Source organism: Miscanthus floridulus, chromosome 15 (assembly GCF_019320115.1).
Source record: "Miscanthus floridulus cultivar M001 chromosome 15, ASM1932011v1, whole genome shotgun sequence".
Taxonomy (NCBI): Eukaryota; Viridiplantae; Streptophyta; class Magnoliopsida; order Poales; family Poaceae; genus Miscanthus; species Miscanthus floridulus.
The window spans coordinates 54,076,808-54,084,972 of NC_089594.1; the positions used below are offsets into that span (position 1 = coordinate 54,076,808).

The following is an 8,165-nucleotide window of genomic DNA, read 5'->3' on the forward strand; positions in this document are numbered from 1 at the left end:
GTCACTAATCATCATGGAAGGCATGATCCAGCAAGGAAGAAAAAGCTGGCTATAAAAACACTATGTGTGGTAAGTGTAACTTACTTCTTCAGTACTCTATTACATGGCTGTCAAAAGCATTACTTAACATTTTCATATGCAAAACACACAGTGCCCCAAGCAGAACCCTGGGAGTGTACATTGTGGATATTATATATGTTCTATGATGAGTAACATCGGTGCCTACAGGAGACACCCCTTAAGGGTAAGTTTGAACCTCTTCACCCATAGTATAAAAACTTCGTACATGGTATGAAATACTAAACCGAAACTTGTTCTCTTGTAGTGGAGAGAAGAAAAAGGAATGAAAAGAGACCCATACAAGGATGACCAACTCTTAGAGCTCGTCGGCGACCTTTGCAACTTCATATTGGACCAGATTGTACACGTCAGAGGCGCCTACCATGACCGAGAGTCTGAGTTAGGTACAAATCCTCAGTACCAACACCTTCATGAGACTGAAAGGCTAGCTCTAGGATGTTGATAACAATATGTATGGAATTTATATATTTAATGATGGATTGTATATATTCTTGTGATTTGGACCTGTACTTGTAGTTTATAGAATACTCTTGTGCTTGTAGTCGCGGTCGTGGGGCGTTCGGCAACGCGAACGCGGTTCGGAACGTTGGTCGCGGGGCGTTCGGCAACGCGAACGCGGTTCGGAATGTTGGTCACGGGGCGTTCAGCAACGCGAACGCGGTTCGGAACGTTGGTCGCGGGGCGTTCGGCAACGCGATTTTGAATTGTAAGTTTGAATTTTTTTTGCGGAAAAACGTACTGTAGGGGCGGTTCTAGATTGAACCGTCCCTACAAATACCTGTTTGTAGGGGCAGCTGATACTACAGTCGCCCCTACAAATCGATTTGTAGGGGCGGCTGGTAATACGAGCCGCCCCTACAAATTGATTTGTAGGGGCGGCCTGGGAACCGCCCCTACAAATGCATGATGTGTAGAGACCCTTGCGTAGGGGCGGCTGGGCAAACCGCCCCTACAAATGGTTACGAGCCGTCCCTAAAAATCAATTATGTAGTAGTGTGCATAGCCTTCTGTTTTTATATAGTCCACTTATATATGAACTGAATAATTTGTAGTCATAGGTAAGTTGAAATGAGCATATTTAAGTTCTCACTTTCTTGTAGTTCACCTTCAGCAGTTAGTTATTTTGAGAAGTGTCTTTCTTGGGATTTTGGCCTATATTCAGGACTACCTCACAGGTTAGTGTCTTTCTAAGTCTCTATGTTAGCATGTAATTTGACTGGAAGGAGGATCTTGGACTGGTTCGATCTATTTTTGGTGGATGTGTATACAGGGAGGAATTCTGCAAGGAGTTCAAGGAGAAGAACCCTAAGAACGAGTCTGTTGCTGTGGTAAGTTCTCCCAACATGGAGTAATATGTTATTATGCCTGGTGTTCTTCAACTAGATACTTGAGTAATTTTACTTTAGTAATTTGATTCCTGGAAGTATATGAAAATTTTTAGGTTGGCCATCTAGTTGGGCATCATATTTACTACTGCACCATCATAGCTTAAATACAGTGATAACTATTCTTTTAACAAGCAGGCGACTTGCCCTTTAATTCTCTCCCTTTTTTGCAGGTTTAGTTAGCTGTGTTACTATTGATGGGTTGACAATCCAAGCGAACTGTTTCTGCCAAGAGGAATACTATTGACTCTAGTTGGAAATAGATTTCTAAGGTAAGATATCAAGTATGTACATGGAATCTGACAATTATGGTACTGTACCAGATCAGTAACTAATGGAAGTATCACTAGAGATTTTACCAGTGACATTTAATTTGGACTTGAAATATCAAAAGTGTGTTCTAAACTCCACTCCTTAGGCTTCCTTTCTTGTTTTACCAGTGACATATTTAATTTGCTCATGTTTAGACCTGGGTCTAGATCATGTACTGGTAACTGTTCATAGTGTTTGTAGCACTCGCAGGTGAGCGTGCTGCCACTGCAGGTGGACCTCCTGCAGCTACCGCCAGGGGAGCCCACGCTGCGCTGCTCTCCCCTTCCCTAACTATACCTTATGACTTTTTTTGTTTTGTACTACTCTTGAGTGGCTGTGATGAATCAAGTTTCTATTAGAGAACTTCTGCACTTTAGCACCTTATGAGCTGGTACTTGGGATATTTTGTTCTGTTTGCTGCTTAAATAGGATGGCTTGTACCAGTACAAGCAACCAATTTTGTGGTCAGTTCAATTCCCATTAGAGAGAGAATTAAATTAAGCTCTAGGTGAAATTAAGTTGCAGTTGTCATGCTGATAATTGGTAAATATGAGCCATTTCTCGAGTTCTTTTGCTCTTGTTCTTTTGCTCCAGGTGAGGAAGGAGAAGCTAGAGGATAAAAAATGTTCTTCTAATAGAAAAGGTTCTTCTCACACAACTTCTTTGGAAAATAAGATGTGCATGCAGATATGGTGTACTAAGAGTGTTTTGTATGACAGCTATTAAACTGAAATATGCTGAGAAAAAAATTATTTTTTTTCTTTGGAAAATAGTTTTGCCGAGTGTAATTCCCAAAAACACTCGGTAAAAAATAATGGTATGCTGAGAAAAAAATATATTTTTTCTTTGAAAAATAGGTTTGCCGAGTGTAATTCTCAAAAACACTAGGCAAACAATAATGGTATGTTGAGAAAAAAATTATTTTTTTCTTTAGAAAATAGGTTTGCCGAGTGTAATTCACAAAAACACTCGGCAAACAATAATCCTTTGCCGAGTGTATTTTGAAAAACACTCGGCAAACCACTTTTTTTTGCCGAGTGTCAAATTTGACACTTGGCAAACCATTTGCCAAGTGCGCGATAAAAAACACTCGACAAATAGCTGTTTGCCGACACTGTAGATGTCGTGTGCTGTTTGCCGAGTGTTTTTTGGTCACGGCAAAGTCACTGTTTTCGGTAGTAGACATGTATCCAGTTTTTCATTTTCCTTCCAAAATAATATGCAATCATTCTCACACAAGCGTGTATCTTTTCATAGTCCAGACCTAGCTCTTGAACTACACTCTGCACTTTCTCCACCGTGTTTGGGACACCGTGGCCTTCAGGTAGCACAAGTGATAACAGACTTAGTATGCTGCTCATGGCAGTGTTACTAATACCATGCATGCACTTAATTTGAAACAATCTCACAATAAAAGAAACCTTGGTAGCCTTCTTGCAACCTGAATACAATTCCTGTCTTGCCTCCTCTAGTAATTTTTAGAACTTCTTGGCACGCTCATTTGGCTCTTCATCTGGACCTTGGATGATGTTTTCATATATAGTAGCCCCTAATTAGTGTTCCATTTAGCTCACACTACTAGAGAACAGACTTTAGAACGATATCCCAATTTGGCATTAGTCTCGGCATTTTTTGCCCCTGGGACTAAAGGACCCTTTAGTCCCGGTTCGTAATACCAACCGGGACTAAAGGTCCCTGCCCAACGGTTGTCCGCGGGGCAGGGATCTTTAGTCCTAGCTGGTATTACCACCTTTAGTCCCGGTTGGTAATACTAGCCAGGACTAAAGCTTTTAGTCCTGGTTTGGGTGATACCCCGGCAATAAATATTAATCTTTAGTCCCGGTTTGGTCACCTAACCGGGACTAATTATGCCGGCCTATACACTGGCTCATTTCTTCCTCCCCGAGCCCGAGCCATTCCATTCAAACTTACTGCCTCTGTTCTTCAGCTTGCTGTTGTTCTTGCTCTCTCCCCCTCCATTGGTGTTGCTCTTCAATTTTGGAGGTAACAAACTTAATCCTCTTATGTTTTATCAGTAGCTTATCTCATTTTGCGATGTAGATGCATGTGTAACTTTATATGTTGGACTTTATTATGATTTTATATGTCATTTTTAACTCAAAATCACATGATGATTTGCATATATGTTTGGATAAACAAAAGTTAAATTAGTTCATCAAAATCACGCCTCGCTCGTCCTCGCTGGAGCACGCGCCATCCTCGTCCCCGGCAGCTTACGTGATCTTAGAATTAATTTTTCCATGAAATGAAAAACTTAGAAAATAGTTAGAAAATTATAGAAAATCCGTACTAGTTGAACTTGCGGACCATGTTCAGCTCGACGAGCATGTTCTCTGCCGAGCGGTAACAGACATCAAGGAGGAGCTTTGATTCTACGAGGGAGAGCGGCAACGGTCGTGGAAGACCGTGTTCCCTTCCTCGTAGAATCGGAACTCTTCCTTGGCCAAGTATGGTGCCGTCCGATGGAGAAATACTCGCTGAGATGATCACGTAAGCAAGGTCAACTAGTACGGATGGTTATTTATTGAAACATGTTTTTGAGCTATAATTTGATGAATATTTGATAACTTCAGACCTACAAATGTCATCTACAAATGTTACTATCCTCGGCAACCTAAATGCCCGTGAGCTCGCCGATATCGAGCAGGTCACTTAGAATTATTTTTTCCATGAAATGAAATACTTAGAAATCATGCCTTTTATTTTTTAGAATTAAATTTTTCATTAAATGAAAAACTTAGAAAATAGTTAGAAAATTATAGAAAATCCATACTAGTTGAACTTGCGGACCGTGTTCATCTCGGTGAGCATGTTCTCTGCCGAGCGGTAACGGACGTCAAGGAGGAGCTTTGATTCTACGAGGGAGAGCGGTAACGGTCGTGGAAGACCGTGTTCCCTTCCTCGTAGAATCGGAGCTCTTCCTTGGCCAAGTACGGTGCCGTCCGGTGGAGAAATGCTCGCCGAGATGATCACGTAAGCAAGGTCAACTAGTACGGATGGTTATTTATTGAAACATGTTTTTGAGCTATGTGATTTCTATGTCATTTTTAGCTCAAAATCACATGATGATTTACAATAGTAAAATCACTTGATAGTTTGGTATTTTACTATTATACATAGTACATATTTCATGGTTTAGTTAGATAAATAAATAATTTTAGTTTTGTTTAAATATATTATTTTAGAAAATGTGAAATTTACACTAGTTTGCAAAAATAAGTATAGAAAGTAGATGACAACTGGTACCGGATCCTCGGCCTCTCGTTCGGTTGCGAAACGACTGAGGCCAGAACTCCCTCTCATCATATGTGGCAAGTGTAAGCAGAAGATTGTGATGGAGTACCGAGTCAAGAGACAGGGACCCAACAAGGGTCGTGTTTTCTACAAGTGCCCGGATCGCGATGTGAGTTTCTTACGCATTTGATTATTATGGCTGATTGAGCTGCTTTTCTTGAATATTTTTGACTAAATATTTTTTGGCTTTAATTTTAGTGGGAGGGCAATGGATGCGATGGTTGGTACTGGGAGGAAGATTATGCTACATATATGCAGAATTCGGGTGCGCTTGAGGTAGCGGCTGCTGATGATGAGGCAGTGAGCCAGCAGGAGAAGCTTATTGATATTCAACAGAAGAATGATTTATCTGTTTTAGTTACGTATGATCATGAAATAATTATGTTACTGAAGTGCATTGTAGTTTTAGTTTATTTAGTGATAGTTGGGATTGCTTACGTTGTAGCCAGGCTTAGTTAATTAATCAACCGTGTGTGTGTCATCTATGTTGTGTAATAAAATACTTAATTATGTTCAAGGTTTTCATAATTTATCGTGTAATGTAGATTATGTCATGCCATTGGATGTACAATTCGATCGCCGCTCCCAAGACTTTATTGAGGGCGTGCACTATTTCTTAGGTGTGGCCGAGGCAAATAAGTATGACGGTTTCATGTGCTGTCCATGTGCCATATGTAAGAATTTAAAGGAATATTCAAGGTCAATGAGTCTTCATTCACATTTGCTTAAGTCAGGTTTCATGTCAAACTATATATGTTGGACTAAGCATGAAGAAAGCGGGGTCATGATGGAAGAAGTGAAGGAGAAGATTTAGACATTGATGACATTATTGCTCAGTATGGTGCCTTTGATGATACTACAATGGGGAGAGATGAAGAAGAGGTAGCGGCAGAAGATGATCTCGGTGATGCTCTTGGCGATGCCATTCGTGATGCACAACAAGAATGGGAAAGTGAAAAAGAGAAAGTTAAGTTCAAGCGCATGCTTGAGGATCATAGGAAGTTGCTATACCTGACGGCCGAAGAGGGGCAAAAAAAGCTAGGTACAACACTGGAATTGCTACAGTGGAAGGCAAAGAATGGTGTATCTGACAAGGCATTTAGGAATTTATTGAACCTCATAAAGAAGATGCTTCTGAAGCCAAATGAATTGCCCACCACTACGTACGAAGCAAAAAAGATTGTCTGTCCTTTAGGATTAAAAATCCAGAAGATACATGCATGTCCTAATGACTGCATCCTCTACCATGGCAATGAATACGAGAATTTGGATGAATACCCAGTATGTAAAGCAGCGCGGTATAAGATCAGGCATGATGATCCTGGTGACGTCGAGGGTGAACAACGTCCTAGAAATAAAATCCCTACCAAGGTTATATGGTATGCTCCTATAATACCACGCTTAAAATGTTTGTTCAGAAATAAAGACCATGCAAAGTTGTTGTGGTGGCATAAAGAAGACCGTAAGGTAGACAATATGCTGAGACACCCAGCTGATGGGTCCCAGTGGAGAGCGATAGACAGGGAATTTCTAGAATTTGCAAATGAGGCTAGAAACTTAAGGTTCGCCTTAAGTACAGATGGTATGAATCCTTTTGGGGAGCAGAGCACTAGTCATAGCACTTGGCCAGTTACTCTATGTATCTACAACCTTCCTCCATGGTTATGCATGAAGCGGAAGTTCATTATGATGTCGATCCTCATCCAAGGTCCGAGGCAACCTGGCAACGACATTGATGTCTATCTGAAGCCATTAGTTGAAGAACTTCTAGTTTTATGGAACAAACCAGGTGTACATGTCTGGGATGAGTACAAACAAGAACACTTTGACCGACGAGCAATGTTGTTCATAACAATCAATGATTGGCCTGCTTTAAGTAATCTTTCAGGTTAGACAAACAAAGGATATAATGCATGCACACATTGTTTTGATGACCTTGACAGTATATATTTGAAAATATGTCGAAAGGTCATGTACCTTGGCCATCGTCGATTCCTTCCTTTGAATCACCAAGTAAGAAAGAAAGGTAAGCATTTTAAAGGTAAGCCAGACCACCGGAAGAAGCCTCATAACCGAACCGAGGAAGATGTACTCGCAATGGTCAAGGATGTGAAAGTAGTATTTGGAAAGGGACAAGGCAGCGAATCTGTTCCCAAAGATGCTAAGGGACATGCACCCATGTGGAAGAAGAAATCCATCTTTTGGGAGCTACCCTATTGGCAAGTTCTAGAGGTCCGCAACGCAATCGACGTGATGCACCTGACAAAGAATCTTTGTGTGAACCTATTAGGATTCATGGGTGTGTATGGGAAGCCAAAGGATTCACTTGAAGCACGCCAGGACTTGCAGGGCATGAAAGAACGAGACAACCTTTATCCAGAGAAGAAAGATGATGGACGTCATTACTTAAGTCCTGCTAGCTACACGCTTAGCAAAGAAGAAAGGGATAGCATGTTCGAATGTCTAAGCAGCATCAAGGTCCCATCGGGATTCTCCTCCAATATAAAGGGTATAATAAATGTGCTAGAGAAGAAATTCATAAACTTAAAGTCCCACGACTGCCATGTGCTTATGACGCAATTGCTTCTAGTTGCTTTAAGAGGAATTCTACCTCCACATGTACGTCTAGCCACAATCCTTATATAGGCCATTTTTCATTTGAGAAAGTTTGAACAAAATGTATTTCAAATTTTACAAGTGTGTGACATAGTTTTAGAAAGTCTATATGAGATTCAAGAATTTGTGACTAGTGTTTGATAAAATTTTCTCAAATGGAAAAATGAGCTATGTAACAATTGTAGATCTTGCTGAGATGATCAAACTTGGTATTCAGAGATTTTTCATCTGAGGTCATTTAGTGTCTCATTTGAGCAAGTTTGACCAAGTCACATTTGGTCAAATGAAAAAAACAACACTTTGACTCTAGTATTATAAACTCTAAATGACTTCAAATTGAAAAGTTTTGAATACCAAGTTTGTTAAAATCATCAAGATCTACAATTATTGTTTTGGTCAACTTTCCATTTGAGATAGTTTGGACGGTTCAAATTTGTGATTTTTAAATTTCAATGC

At 40.3% G+C, this 8,165-nt stretch overlaps 1 long non-coding RNA gene across 1 annotated transcript; it reads left to right on the forward strand.

Annotated features, from left to right (window-relative positions):
* Positions 1–1,191: 1,191 nt before the first annotated feature.
* On the forward strand, positions 1,192–1,740 carry LOC136506762 (uncharacterized). Its single transcript, XR_010771718.1, has 3 exons — positions 1,192–1,256; positions 1,352–1,409; positions 1,640–1,740. It is a non-coding gene; the product is annotated as an uncharacterized lncRNA (long non-coding RNA).
* Positions 1,741–8,165: the final 6,425 nt, after the last annotated feature.